General features: G+C 47.5%; 1 long non-coding RNA gene across 3 annotated transcripts; it reads left to right on the forward strand.

The window, feature by feature from the left end:
* Positions 1–309: 309 nt before the first annotated feature.
* Positions 310–5,945, forward strand: LOC123149802 (uncharacterized). Of its 3 annotated transcripts, none has more exons than XR_006474842.1 (4): positions 310–651; positions 1,317–1,393; positions 1,498–1,588; positions 5,552–5,945. It is a non-coding gene; the product is annotated as an uncharacterized lncRNA (long non-coding RNA). The 3 variants fall into 3 exon arrangements; XR_006474843.1 differs by lacking the exon at positions 310–651 and adding an exon at positions 660–1,010; XR_006474841.1 differs by lacking the exon at positions 310–651 and having other exon boundaries at positions 663–1,393.
* Positions 5,946–15,432: the final 9,487 nt, after the last annotated feature.

The raw sequence follows: 15,432 nt of genomic DNA on the forward strand, positions 1-15,432 counted from the left end.
TGCAGCCTCGTGCTTAAACATGTTTTATCATCCAAACAAGGTTTTCTGCATACTTGTTCCTAACCTAATCGTTCGTAAAACTAGTTTTCCCAAAAATCCTACTAAAACGTGTTTTGTTAAAACTAGGTATTAATTTCGTTTATCCAAACAACCATGGCTTTCGGTCGCCTTAACTGAAATAACCCAATCGCTGACCGGTGCGCGGGCGCTATCACACGCGATGCAGCCGCCGCACCACGGCCGTCGATCTCGCACGCCCCGCACAGACACGTGGCCTAGTGGACCGACCAGGTGGGCGGTGAGTTTTTGTCGGTCGCTTCATCTATCTTACCATTTCCCTGTTCCCCACCTCACGCCCTCTCCCGGCGACGACCAAATCACGCATGAAATCCCTAGCTTCGCCGCAAGCGCGGGCGGCGAGAGAGCCGGCGGCGAGTTTAATTCAACGAGCGCGGCGAAGGCCCGGTGAAGGATCTCGCAGCAGTTCGACGGGGCGAGGGCGGCGCGCACGTGCCGTAGAAGGAGGAGAAGGTAGCGGTGACGGGGAGGGGGCTGGAAGCTGGTGGTTCAGCGCGAGGCGGCGACGACCCCCCCCCCCCCCCCCCCCCCCCCCTCCCGGAGCATGAGATCCTGCATGCTTCGACGACCCAGGTGAGTTCATTCCACTTTTCCCCCTCGCTCACACATCTCATGGCTGCTGGGGGTTCGTCGCCGACGCCCTCGTCGTCATCAACAACCGCAAGGGGAAGCAAGGGTAGATCAAAACGGAGAGGCTCCCGGGGAGGAAGGAGATACGGGAGGGATTTTTTGTGCGAGGCGAGGGCCGGCCGAGGGGGTCCTGCTAGAGGTGGAGCGGTAGGGGCTCGCCGGAGTGCGTATGCAGGAGGGGTGTTTTACGTGCTCAGCTCAGGTGCGGCACCCGAGGGGCAAGCGAGGAGAGGCGCTCAACCTGACGATTTATTCAGCAGACAATTTTTGGCAGCGCGTGTGTGGTTCAATATGCAATTTCTGTAAGCCACGCAAATATATCTGTGATTCAGTAGGCAATACTGTAGTATAATGATTTTTTCCAGCATTTTTGTGTCTAGTTTGGGAACAGAAGTAGGGAATACTGTGGTTTTTGTAGACAATTAGACATAGATTAGTATGCAATTAGAATCAGATAATAGGCAATTCTGTGTGATCATGGATTCTTTTTGTAGGCAATACTGTGGTTGTTTTTGTAGGCAATTAGACCAGATATCTGACTGATGTATATGGATTATCATGGTATTATTTGTTCATTTGATCATGTGCTCTGTTTTGCTTTTCAACAGGATGCCGTAAGTCTGCTCCCACAACTGGAGGAGTGAGGAAGTCTCACCGTTACCGCCCTGGAACTGTTTGCTCTTCGGTGTGTAAAGCCTTTTAACTTATGGTATAGTATGTGTTATTGCATACAGTATCCTAGTTGAAAGTATTCTCAATTTGAGTAAGCTTTTGTGCTTGACTTTGCAGTGAGATCCGCAAATACTAGAAGAGCACGGAGCTGCTCATAAGGAAGCTTCCATTCCAGAGGCTTGTTAGGGAGATTGCCCAGGATTTCAAGGTGATCATCAGTTTGTGCGCTACATTTGTTATGCTCCTGTTATGTCAACTCTTATAGTATGAATCAAGTAAACTAAAAGCACCATCCTGTTCTGTCTCTTAACACTGTGTTTTAGTAGGGGAATCAGAATAGATAATAGGCAATTCTGTGTGATTTTTTGTAGGCAATCAGATATAAGTAAGCAAAAAACAAGCCAGGTTTGATGAGGGTGTAATCAGTTTTAGGGGAATAATCAAAATGAAATGCAGGCAAGCATACAGAGACATATAGGCAATCAGATAGAGATTTGTAGGCAAGAGTCATTTTAGGGAATAGGCAATACTGTTTGTGTTTTATTTTTATTTCTCCAGTTTATTTTTTGATGACCAACCAGGCTTCAGCTTGGTCCCTGTCCTGGTGTTTTTAGATTTGGATGTAGGAATGACTACTAAGCCAGGACTAAGTTATTGTCTGGTTTGCAAGGATGGATGGAATGGTGCCTACGAAAAAATTTGCAGGTCTTAGGGTTCAATATGAAATAAAACCAAATTTAGCGTGCTTATTTGAATCAACTTTTTTAATCAAAATAAAGGCAAATCTGTTGTCTATGTTCTCGGAGGGAAAAAACGCAGCGTTTGTTTTGGCGTGGAAACTTTATGCTTCTTGATATGTGTGGATACCTTCTTCTTGGAGAATTTTTTTCCAATCTATATATGTGTGGATACCTTCATCATTTTTCATTTTCGCAGCTGTTTTTTTCTGCATCGTATCATCCCAGTTCCTTCATTCTATTTTGCTACCCATCATCAACATCATCATACACCTTATTTCTTGAACTAGTTTTTAGTAGGCAGCAACATCTTCTCATACCGGTCTAACATCCCCTTTCGAATTTTTCTGCACCCAACCGAATCACATAACATGAAGCACGGACTTGCCTACCCCACCTCTCGGCGGCATAGGTCGCTGACACCGACGGACCAAGTCACCCACAACGGCCGAAGCACCCAACCGAATCGCCTAACACGAAGCACGGACTCGCCTACCCCACCTCTCGGCGGCATAGGTCGCTGACACTGACGGACCAAGTCGCCCATAACGGCCGAAGCATGCAACCTGAATCGCCTAACACAAAGCACAGACTCGCCTACCCCCCCCCTCGACGACATAGGTCGCCCACACCGACGGACCAAGTCGCCCAGAACAGCCAAAGCACCCAACCGAATCGCCTAACACGAAGCACAAAGTCGCCTACCCCACCTCTCGGCGGCATAGGACGCTGACACCGACGGACCAAGTCGCCCACAACGGCTGAAGCACCCAACCCGAATCGCCTAACACGAAGCACAGACTCGCCTACCCCACCCCGCCCCTCGACGACATAGGTCGCCCACAATAGCCAAAGCACCCAACCGAATCGCCTAACACGAAGCACAGACTCGCCTACCCCCCGGCGGCATAGGTCGCCGACACGGACGGACCAAGTCGCCCACAACGGCCAAAGCACCCAACCCGAATCACCTAACACAAAGCACATACTCGCCTACCACACCCCCCTTGACGACATAGGTCGCCCACACCGACGGACCAAGTCGCCCACAACAGCCAAAGCACCCAATTGAATCGCCTAACACGAAGCACATAATCGCCTACCCCACCTCTCAGCGGCATAGGTCGCCCACACCGACAGACCAAGTCGCCCACAACAGCTAAAGCACTCAACCGAATCGCCTAACACGAAGCACGGACTCGCCTACCCCACCTCTCAGCGGCATAGGTCGCTGACACCGACGGACCAAGTCGCCCACAACGGCCAAAGCACCCAACCCGAATCGCCTAACACGAAGCACATACTCGCCTACCCAACCCCCCTCGGCGACATAGGTCGCCGACACCGACGGACCAAGTTGCCTACAATAGCCGAAGCACCCAACCCAAGTCGCCTAACACGAAGCACGGACTCGCCTACCCCCCGGCGGCATAGGTCGCCGACACCGATGGACCAAGTCGCCCACAACAGCCGAAGCACCCAACCTGAATCGCCTAACATGAAGCACCGACTCGCCTACCCCCTGGCGGCATAGGTCGCCGACACCGTCGGACCAAGTCGCCTGCAACAGCCGAAGCACCCAACCCAAGTCGCCTAACACGAAGCACAGACTCGCCTACCCCCCGGCGGCATAGGTCGCCGACACCGATAGACCAAGTTGCCCACAATAGCCGAAGCACCCAACCCGAATCGCCTAACAGGAAGAATGGACTCGCCTACCCCCCGGCGGCATAGGTCACCCACACCGATGGACCAAGATCGTCGCCCACAACAGCCGAAGCACCCAACCCGAATCGCCTAACACGAAGCACCGACCCGCCTACCCCCCGGCAGCATAGGTCGCCGACACCGACGGACCAAGTTGCCTACAACAACCAAAGCACCCATCCCATGTCGCCTAACACGAAGCACGGACTCGCCTACCCCCCGGCGGCATAGCTCGCCGACACCGATGGACCAAGTCGCCCCCAACAGCCGAAGCACCCAGCCCGAATCGCCTACCCCTTGGCGGCATAGGTCGCCGACACCGACAGACCAAGTCGCCTACAATAGCCGAAGCACCGAACCCAAGTCGCCTAACACGAAGCACGGACTCGCCTACCCCCCGGCGGCATAGGTCGCCGACGCCGACAGACCAAGTCGCCCACAACAGCCGAAGCACCCAACCCGAATCGCCTAACACGAAGCACAGACTCGCCTACCCCCGGCGGCATAGGTCGCCGACACCGACAGACCAAGTCGCCCACAACAACCAAAGCACCCAACCCAAATTGCCTAACACGAAGCACGGACTCGCCTACCCCCTGGCGGCATAGGTCGCCTAAACGGACAGACCAAGTCAGCAAAGTCATCGGGAAGCTCATTGATATCAAGGTCGGCCATCTGCACATTTTAGAAGACAAAATAGGGGGAAGGAATTAGTACGGCAAGCAACATAATGTGAATGAAACAGTAGCATTTTTCCTCTCTTTTTCTATCATGCAAGCAAACTCTATGAGCAGAGGGCATCTTTTATCACATAATTGCTGCTAGGTTCAGATCCCTGGCTTTATTTGTGTGTGTTTTTGTCAGCAACTATACTGTTACTTTTTTTCCTACTTCTACCCTACTGATAGGGATGAAAATGGAACGGAAACGGACGGAACTAAGTGCTACCATATTTGTTTTCACATTTTTTGCAGAAGCGGAAACGCATAGAGAAACCTCAGAAATGAATACGGAAATAGATACTACCGGAAACGGACACGGAGCAAATACAAAGCGGAGCAAATACAAAGCGGATACGGAAACAGAAATGGGCATTGATCGGAACTTAAAAAACCCCTTGAATCATAGAGAAATACACACAAAAACAAATAAATTTAATGAGTTATTAACATGGCTACAAAATAATATCATTATGTTAGCAACTTAGCGTAGTATTTTAGTTGTACTGGACAATTGCGTATAGGGTCAAGCTAAGTACATGTGTGGTAGTAGAAGCTAGGCCTCAGATCAATTCTACTAATTGTGTCATTGTGTTCTCTTTGGTGGTTGGACTACAAAGTAGCCATAGGTCTAAAGTAAAAACAGAAATTTCATATTCACGGAAACGGAAAGTTCCGTTTCCATGCATGTTCCACCGGAAAACACCGTTCCATTTTTGTTTCCGTTTCCGCATAAAAATTCCATTTTCACTTTCGTTTTGCAAATTTCTGTCTTCGTTTTTCACATTTCCTCTCCGTTTCCATCTTTCCTCCGGAAAAACGGAAAGTTTCCACTCCATTTTCATCCCTACCTACTGATTATTGCCAAGTTTGTAAGAAGCTGGACCTTTTGTAAGCAACTACAGAAGTTTATTACCCAGTTTTGTTATACCCAGATTATTAGCAATTTTTTTGCATAGAAACAAACAACCATTCTACAATTAATTTGTTCTTTTTTTTTTTCAAAAGCAAGGTGCAAGACAATAGGCAAGAAAAGAATTCAAGAACCAGCCACTTTATGCAGTATCATGGTTGTACAGGGAGGCAAGAACAAGGGACCAGATTTGGGGCGAGATTTCAAGTCAGGTTTCTGGGCGACTTGGGTACTGGAGGCAAGTATGCAAGTAGTAGAGCATGGGGTAGGTAACGTATAGAGGGGGAGTTCAACTAGATCGAGTAGAACTATGGTCAAGAATGGACCTGTTACCTTTGCTGTCTTTCACCAGGAGAAATTTGCTCAGTTCTGGCAAATTTTTTGCCCACTTTTTTTTTTCAGATTGTTGCTTGATCAGCACAAATAGTTGCAGACAACATTGTCTTCTTCACGAATTTCCCACGATCTATCTGACTTTGATTTTTCTCACGCCCTTCTATGTTTTCACTTTTGTTTTTGCCGTGGGAGGGGGAGCTGGCTGGGGGAAGAAGAGAGTTGCCGCGAGGTACCCTGGGGACGTAGGGTCCCTGGTGGAGGATGGGGTGGGAGATCACGTGAAGGGAGGGTAGTTGTGTTTTTTTTCTGTTTGTTATTCGCGGGAGACGTGGGGCACACGAGGGGGTGGGAACTTTCCTTGTTTGGCACATGGGGGACCTACGCGGGGGAATCTTTCCTAAGAGCATTTCCAACAGGCGCGACCGCGCAAAAAACACATAAGCCGCGCGCGCATCGGCTGGTTTGGCGCGGCGCGCAGCGCTGGCTCCAGTGGCCGCGCTAAAATGCAGCGCGCGCGTCGCTCCAGCAGCGCGCGTGACTCGCTGGTGCATTGCATATGGTATATTTCAACACAAAATGATGCACATTTTCAACACAATAAAAATTTCACACAAACAAGTTGATGAAGTTCATGCCCACAAGTTTAAAATCATGCCCACAAGTTCATCCAACCAAGTTCAAAATGCAAATCAAGTTCAATACACAAAGGAAAGACACATCATTCCTCGTCCTCGTCTTCGTCCTCGTCCTCATCTTCGGAAGACGATTCTTCCGCCTTCGAAAATGAATCTTTCTCCCTTTCCTCATCGCGCACTGCATCACGTGAAGCTCCGACGGTGTTGACAAGATCTTCAATGGCATCTTCATGGGAATGTGTGCGAGTATTGGGGATCGTAGTAGAAATTCAAAATTTTCTACGCATCACCAAGATCAATCTATGGAGTAATCTAGCAACGAGGGGAAGGAGAGTGCATCTACATACCCTTGTAGATCGCTAAGCGGAAGCGTTCAAGTGAACGAGGTTGATGGAGTCGTACTCGTCGTGATCCAAATCACCGATGATCCTAGCGCCGAACGGACGGCACCTCCGCGTTCAACACACGTACGGTTGGGAGACGTCTCCTCCTTGATCCAGCAAGGTGAGAGGAGAAGTTGAGGGAAAACTCCGACAGCACGACGGCGTGGTGGTGATGGAGCTCATGGTTCTCCGGCAGGGCTTCGCCAAGCACTACGGAGGAGGATGAGGTGTTGGAGGAGGAAGAGGGCTGCGCCAAGGGAAGGGTACGGCTGCCCTCTCTCTCCCTCACTATATACAGGGGGAAGGGAGGAGGGGGAGGCACCCTAGGGTTCCCTAGGGGAGGGGCGGCGGCCACAGGGGAAACCCTAGATGGGTTTGGGCGCCCCCACCCCCTAGGAAACTTGCCCCCCAAGCCGGGAGGGGCGGCTGCCCTAGGGGTGGCGCCCCCACCTCTCCTGGTTACGTGAGATGGGGTGGGAGGGGCGCTCAGCCCCTTAGTGGGTTGATGTGCCCTCTCCCCTTGGCCCATAAGGCCCCCCAATGCTTGCCGGGGCCTCCGAAATCCCTTTCGGACACACTGGTCATCACCTGGTACCCCCGGAACAATTCCGGACTCCAATACCCTTCGTTCAATATACCGATCTTCACCTCCGGACCATTCCGGAGCTCCTCGTCATGTCCAGGATCTCATCCGGGACTCCAAACAACCTTCAGTAACCACATACTATTTCCCATAACAACTCTAGCGTCACTAAACCTTAAGTGTGTAGACCCTACAGGTTCGGGAACCATGCAGACATGACCGAGACAACTCTCCGGTCAATAACCAACAGCGGGATCTGGATACCCATGTTGACTCCCACATGTTCCACGATGATCTCATCGGATGAACCACGATGTCGAGGATTTCAATCAATCCTTTATTCAATTCCCTTTGTCCAGCGGTATTGTACTTGTCCGAGATTCGATCGTCGGTATCCCGATACCTTGTTTAATCTCGTTACCGGCAAGTCTCTTTACTCATTCCGTAACACATCATCCCGGGATCAACTCCTTGGTCACATTGTGCACATTATGATGATGTCCTACCGAGTGGGCCCAGAGATACCTCTTCGTTTACACGGAGTGACAAATCCAGTTCTCGATTCGTGCCAACCCAACAGACACTTTCGGAGATACCTGTAGTGTACCTTTATAGCCACCCAGTTACGTTGTGACGTTTGGCACACCCAAAGCACTCCTACGGTATCCGGGAGTTGCACAATGTCATAGTCTAAGGAAATGATACTTGACATTAGAAAAGCTTTAGCATACGAACTACATGATCTTTGTGCTAGGCTTAGGATTGGGTCTTGTCCATCACATCATTCTCCCAATGATGTGATCCCGTTATCAACGACATCCAATGTCCATGGCCAGGAAACCGTAACCATCTATTGATCAACGAGCTAGTCAACTAGAGGCTTACTAGGGACATGGTGTTGTCTATGTATCCACACATGTATCTGAGTTTCCTATCAATACAATTCTAGCATGGATAATAAACGATTATCATGAACAAGGAAATATAATAATAACCAATTTATTATTGCCTCTAGGGCATATTTCCAACAGTCTCCCGCTTGCACTAGAGTCAATAATCTAGTTCACATCGCCATGTAATTAACACTCACAGGTCACATCGCCATGTGACCAACATCCAAAGAGTTTACTAGACTCAATAATTTAGTTCACATCACTATGTGATTAACACTCAATGAGTTCTGGGTTTGATCATGTTATGCTTGTGAGAGAGGTTGTAGTCAACGGGTCTTTCCATATTCGGATCCCTATGTATTTCGCAAAACTTTATATCATAGATGCTGCTACCACGTTCCACTTGGAGCTATTCCAAATTATTGCTCCATTATACGTATCCGGTATCTCTACTTAGAGCTATCCGGATAGGTGTTAAGCTTGCATCGACGTAATTCTTTATGTCGAACTCTTTATCACCTCCATAACCGAGAAAACTTTTCCTTATTCCTCTAAGGATAATTTTGACTGCTATCTGGTGATCCAGTCCTAGATCACCTTTGTACCCTCTTGCCAGACATGTGGCAAGGCACACATCAGGTGCGGTACTCAGCATGGAATACCGTATAGAGCCTATGACAAGAGCATAGGGTACGACCTTCGTCCTTCCTCTTTCTTCTGCCATGGTCAAGCTTTGAGTCTTACTCAACTTCACACCTTACAAGTGAGGTAAGAACCCCTTCTTTGACTGATCTATTTTGAATTCCTTCAAAAATATGTCAAGGTGTGCGTTCTTTGAAAGTATCATCAGGCGTTTTGATCTATCTCTATAGATCTTGATGCCCAATATGTAAGCAGCTTTATCCAGATCTTCTTTTGAAAAACACTCTTCAAACAACCGTTTATGCTTTCCAGAAATTCTACATTATTTCGGATCTACAATATGTCATCCACATATACTTATCAGAAATGTTGTAGTGCTCCCACTCACTTTCTTGTAAATACAAGTTTCTAGCAAACACTGTATAAACCTAAAAGCTTTGATCACTCCATCAAAGCATATATTCCGATTCCGAGATGCTTGCTCTAGTCCATAGAAGGATTGCTGGAGCCAGCATACCTTTTAGCATCCTTAGGATAGACAAAACCTTTTATTGTATCACATACAACTTTTCTTACGAAAACTGGTAAGAAAACTTGTTTTGACATCCATTTGTAAGATTTCATAATCGAAAAATACAGCTAATGCTAACATGATTCCGACGGACTTAAGCATCGCTACGGGTGAGAAATTCTCATCGTAGTCAACTCCTTGAACTTGTGAAAAGACTCTTTCCCACAAGTCGAGCTTCAGAGACGGTAACATTACCGCCCACGTCCGTCTTCTTCTTAAAGATCCATTTATCTCAATGGCTTGCCGATCAACAGGCAAGTCCACCAAAGTCCATGCTTTGTTCTGATACATGGATCCTGTCTCGGATTTCATGGCTTCTAACCATTTGTCGAAATACGGGCCCACCATCGCTTCTCCATAGTTCGTAGGTTCATTGTTGTCCAACAACATGATATTTAAGACAGGATTACCGTACCACTAAGGAGTAGTACATATCCTTGTCGACCTACGAGGTTCGATAGAAACTTGATCCGAAGCTTCATGATCACTATCATTAACTTCCTCTTCATCAAACGTAGGCGCCACAGAAAACATCTTTCTGTGTTGCATCACTCTCTGGTTGAAACAAAGGTTCGACAACCTCATCAAGTTCTATCTTCCTCCCACTCAATTCTTTCGAGAGAAACTCCTTCTCGAGAAAGGACCCGTTCTTAGCGACAAACAATTTGCCCTCGGATCTGAGATAGAAGGTGTACCCGTCACCTTTGGGTATCCTATGAAGATGTGTTTGTCTCCTTTGGGTTCGAGCTTCTCCGGCTGAAGCCTTAAGCATCGCAGCCCCAAACATTTAAGAAACGACAACTTTGGTTTCTTGCCAAACCAATGTTCTTATGACGTCATCTCAACAGACTTAGATGGTGTCCTATCTAAAGTGAATGCAGCTGTCTCTAACGCATAACCTCAAAATGGAAACGGTAGATTGGTAAGAGACATCATAGATCGCACCATATCTCATAGGGTTCGATTACGACGTCCGGACACACCATTACCTTGTGGTGTTCCAGGTGGCTTCAACTATGAAACAATTCCACAATGTCTTAAGTGATTGCCAAACTCATAACTCGGAAAATCCCCTTTTGATCAGATCGTAGGAACATGATCTTATTGTTATGATGATTCTTAACTTCACTCTGAAATCGCTTGAACTTTTCAAACGTTTCAGACTTGTGCTTCATTAAGTAAATATACCTATATCTACTCAAATTGTCAGTGAAGATGAGAAAATAGCGATATCCACCGCACGCTTCAATTCTCATTGGATCACACACATCTGCATGTATGATTTCCAACAAGTCACTTGCCCGTTTCATTGTACCTGAAAACGGGGTCTTATTCATCTTGCCCATGAGGCATGGCTCGCATGTGTCAAGCGATTCAAAATCAAGTGACTCCAAACATCCATCGATATGGAGTTTCTTCATGCATCTTACGCCAATATGACCTAAGCGGCAGTGCCACAAGAAAGTGGTACTATCATTATTAACTCTGCATCTTTTAGCGTGAACATGTGTATTACCATGACCGAGATTCAATGAACCATTCACATAGGGTGCATGACCATGAAAGGTATTATTCATGTAATCAGAATAACCATTATTCCCTAACTTAAATGAATAACCGTATTGCAATGAACATGATCTAATCATATTCATGCTCAACGTAGACACCTGATAACATTTATCTAGGTTCAATACTAATCCCAAAGGCAGATGGAGCGTGCGATGGTGATCTCATCAACTTTGGAAACACTTCCAACACACATCGTCACCTCGCCCTCAGCCAGTCTCCGTTTAGTCCGTAGCTTTTGCTTCAAGTCACCAATAATAGTAACTGAACCGGTATCCAATACCCAGGTGCTACCAGGAGTACTAGTGAGGTACACATTAATAACACGTATAAATTTTGTTGAAGTTGCCAGCCTTCTTATCTACCATGCATTTGGGGTAATTCCGCTACCAGTGACCGTTCCCCTTACAATAGAAGCACTTAGTCTCGGGTTTGGGTTCAACCTTGGGTTCCTTCACTGGAGCGGCAACTGGTTTGCCATCCATGAAGTTTCCCTTCTAGCCCTTGCCCTTCTTGAAACCAGTGGTCTTGTTAAACCATCAACACTTGATGCTCCTTCTTGATTTCTACCTTTTGCGGTCTTAAGCACCGCGAACAGCTCCGGGATCAACTCCATCCCTTGCATGTCATAGTTCATCACGAAGATCTAGTAGCTTAGTGATAGTGGCTAGAGAACTCTATCAATCACTATCTTATCTAGAAGTTTAACTCCCACTTGATTTAAGTGATTGTAGCACCCAGACATTCTGAGCACATGCTCACTAGCTGAGCTATTCTCCTCCATCTTGTTGGCAAAAGAACTTGTCAGAGGTCTCACACCTCTCAACACGGGCATGAGCCTGAAATCCCAATTTCAGCTCTTGGAACATCTCATATGTTCTATGGCGTTCAAAACGTCATTGGAATCCCGATTCTAAGCCGTAAAGTATGGTGCACTAAACTATCAAGTAGTCATCAGGATGTGTCTATCAGGTGTTCACAACATCCACAGACGACGTTGTAGGGGTTTGCACATCGAGCGGTGCATCAAATACGTAAGCCTTCTGTGTAGCAGTGATGACACTCCTCGGACTACGGACCTAGTCCGCATCATTGCTTACAATATCTTTCAACTTAATCTTTCTCTAGGAACGTATTGAAACAAGGAGCTACAACGTGAGCTATTTATCTATAACATATTTGTAAAGACAATTTAGACTATGTTCATGATAATTGAGTTCATCTAATCAAATTATTTAATGAACTCCCACTCAGATAGACATCCCTCTAGTCATCTAGTGAAACATGATTCGAGTCAACTAGGCCGTGTCCGATCATCACGTGAGACGGACTAGTCAACATCGGTGAACATCTTCATGTTGATCGTATCTTCTATACGACTCATGCTCGACCTTTCGGTCTTCCGTGTTCCGAGGCCATGTCTGTACATGCTAGGCTCATCAAGTCAACCTAAGTGTATTGCGTGTGTAAATCTGGCTTACACCCGTTGTATTCGAACATTAAAATCTATCACACCCGATCATCATGTGGTGCTTCGAAACGACGAACCTTCGCAACGGTGCACAGTTAGGGGGAACACTTTTCTTGAAATTTTAGTGAGGGATCATCTTATTTAAGCTACCGTCGTTCTAAGCAAATAAGATGTAAAACATGATAAACATCACATGCAATCAAATAGTGACATGATATGGCCAATATCATTTTGCTCCTTTTGATCTCCATCTTCAGGGCTCCATGGTCATCGTTGTTACCGGCATGACACCATGATCTCCATCATCGTGTCTTCTTGAAGTTGTCTCGTCATCTATTACTTCTACTACTATGGCTAACGCTTTAGCAATAAAGTAAAGTAATTACATGACGTTTATGTTGACACCATGGTCATAAATAAATTAAGACAACTCCTATGGCTCCTGCCGGTTGTCATACTCATCGACATGCAAGTCGTGATTCCTATTACAAGAACATGATCAATCTCATACATCACATATATCATTCATCACATCCTTTTGGCCATATCACATCACAAGGCATATGCTGCAAAAACAAGTTAGACGTCCTCTAATTGTTGTTGCAAGTTTTTACGTGGCTACTATAGGTTTCTAGCAAGAACATTTTTTACCTACGCGAAAACCACAACGTGATATGCCAATTTCTATTTACCCTTCATAAGGACCCTTTTCATCGAATTCGATCCGATTAAAGTGGGAGAGACAGACACCCGCTAGCCACCTTATGCAACTAGTGCATGTCAGTCGGTGGAACCAGTCTCATGTAAGAGTACGTGTAAGGTCGGTCCGGGCCGCTTCATCCCACGATGCCGCCAAATCAAGATAAGACTAGTAACGGCAAGCAAATTGACAAAATCGATGCCCACAACTGCTTTGTGTTCTACTCGTGCATAGAAACTACGCATAGACCTAGCTTATGATGCCACTGTTGGGGATCGTAGCAGAAATTCAAAATTTTCTACGCATCACCAAGATCAATCTATGGAGTAATCTAGCAACCAGGGGAAGGAGAGTGCATCTACATACCCTTGTAGATCGCTAAGCGGAAGCGTTCAAGTGAACGGGGTTGATGGAGTCGTACTCGCCGTGATCCAAATCACCGATGATCCTAGCGACGAACGGACGGCACCTCCGCGTTCAACACACGTACGGTTGGGAGACGTCTCCTCCTTCTTGATCCAACAAGGTGAGAGGAGAAGTTGATGGAAAACTCCGACAGCACGACGGCGTGGTGGTGATGGAGCTCGTGGTTCTCCGGCAGGGCTTCGCCAAGCACTACGGAGGAGGATGAGGTGTTGGAGGAGGAAGAGGGCTGCGCCAGGGGAAGGGTACGGCTGCCCTCTGTCTCCCTCACTATATATAGGGGGAAGGGAGGAGGGGGAGGCGCCCTAGGGTTCCCTAGGGGAGGGGCGGCGGCCACAGGGGAAACCCTAGATGGGTTTGGGCGCCCCCACCCCCTAGGAAACTTGCCCCCCAAGCCGGGAGGGGCGGCTGCCCTAGGGGTGGCGCCCCCACCTCTCCTGGTTACGTGAGATGGGGTGGGAGGGGCGCTCAGCCCCTTAGTGGGCTGATGTGCCCTCTCCTCTTGGCCCATAAGGCCCCCCAACGCTTGTCGGGGCCTCCGAAACCCCTTTCGGACACGCTGGTCATCACCTGGTACCCCCGGAACAATTCTGGACTCCAATACCCTTCGTCCAATATACCGATCTTCACTTCCGGACCATTCCGGAGCTCCTCGTCATGTCCAGGATCTCATCCGGGACTCCGAACAACTTTCGGTAACCACATACTATTTCCCATAACAACTCTAGCATCATCGAATCTTAAGTGTGTAGACCCTACGGGTTCGGGAACCATGCAGACATGACCGAGACAACTCTCCGGCCAATAACCAACAACGGGATCTGGATACCCATGTTGGCTCCCACATGTTCCACGATGATCTCATCGGATGAACCACGATGTCGAGGATTTCAATCAATCTCGTATTCAATTCCCTTTGTCCAGCGGTATTGTACTTGTCCGAGATTCGATCGTCGGTATCCCGATACCTTGTTCAATCTCGTTACCGGCAAGTCTCTTTACTCGTTCCGTAACACATCATCCCGTGATCAACTCCTTGGTCACATTGTGCACATTATGATGATGTCCTACCGAGTGGGCCCAGAGATACCTCTCCGTTTACATGGAGTGACAAATCCAGTTCTCGATTCGTGCCAACCCAACAGACACTTTCGGAGATACCTGTAGTGTATCTTTATAGCCACCCAGTTACGTTGTGACGTTTGGCACACCCAAAGCACTCCTACGGTATCCGGGAGTTGCACAATCTCATGGTCTAAGGAAATGATATTTGACATTAGAAAAGCTTTAGCATACGAACTACACGATCTTTGTGCTAGGCTTAGGATTGGGTCTTGTCCATCACATCATTATCCTAATGATGTGATCCAGTTATCAACGACATCCAATGTCCATGGTCAGGAAACCGTAACCATCTATTGATCAACGAGCTAGTCAACTAGAGGCTTACTAGGGACATGGTGTTGTCTATGTGTCCACACATGTATCTGAGTTTCCTATCAATACAATTCTAGCATGGATAATAAACGGTTATCATGAACAAGGAAATATAATAATAACCAATTTATTATTGCCTCTAGGGCATATTTCCAACAGCGAGGAGGCTCATCGAAAGACATTCCGCCCATGGCGGCCGGAGGTGCACCCATGCCTCCCATGAGAGAAGCAAAACTCATGCCTCCCATCATGGCCATAGAGTCGGGGGGTGCTCCAAAGCCACCCAAGCCACCCATGCCACCCATGGCGCCGAAGCCACCGCCACCCAAGCCACCC

The sequence above is a fragment of the Triticum aestivum genome, chromosome 7A, assembly GCF_018294505.1.
Source record: "Triticum aestivum cultivar Chinese Spring chromosome 7A, IWGSC CS RefSeq v2.1, whole genome shotgun sequence".
NCBI classification, from domain to species: Eukaryota; Viridiplantae; Streptophyta; class Magnoliopsida; order Poales; family Poaceae; genus Triticum; species Triticum aestivum.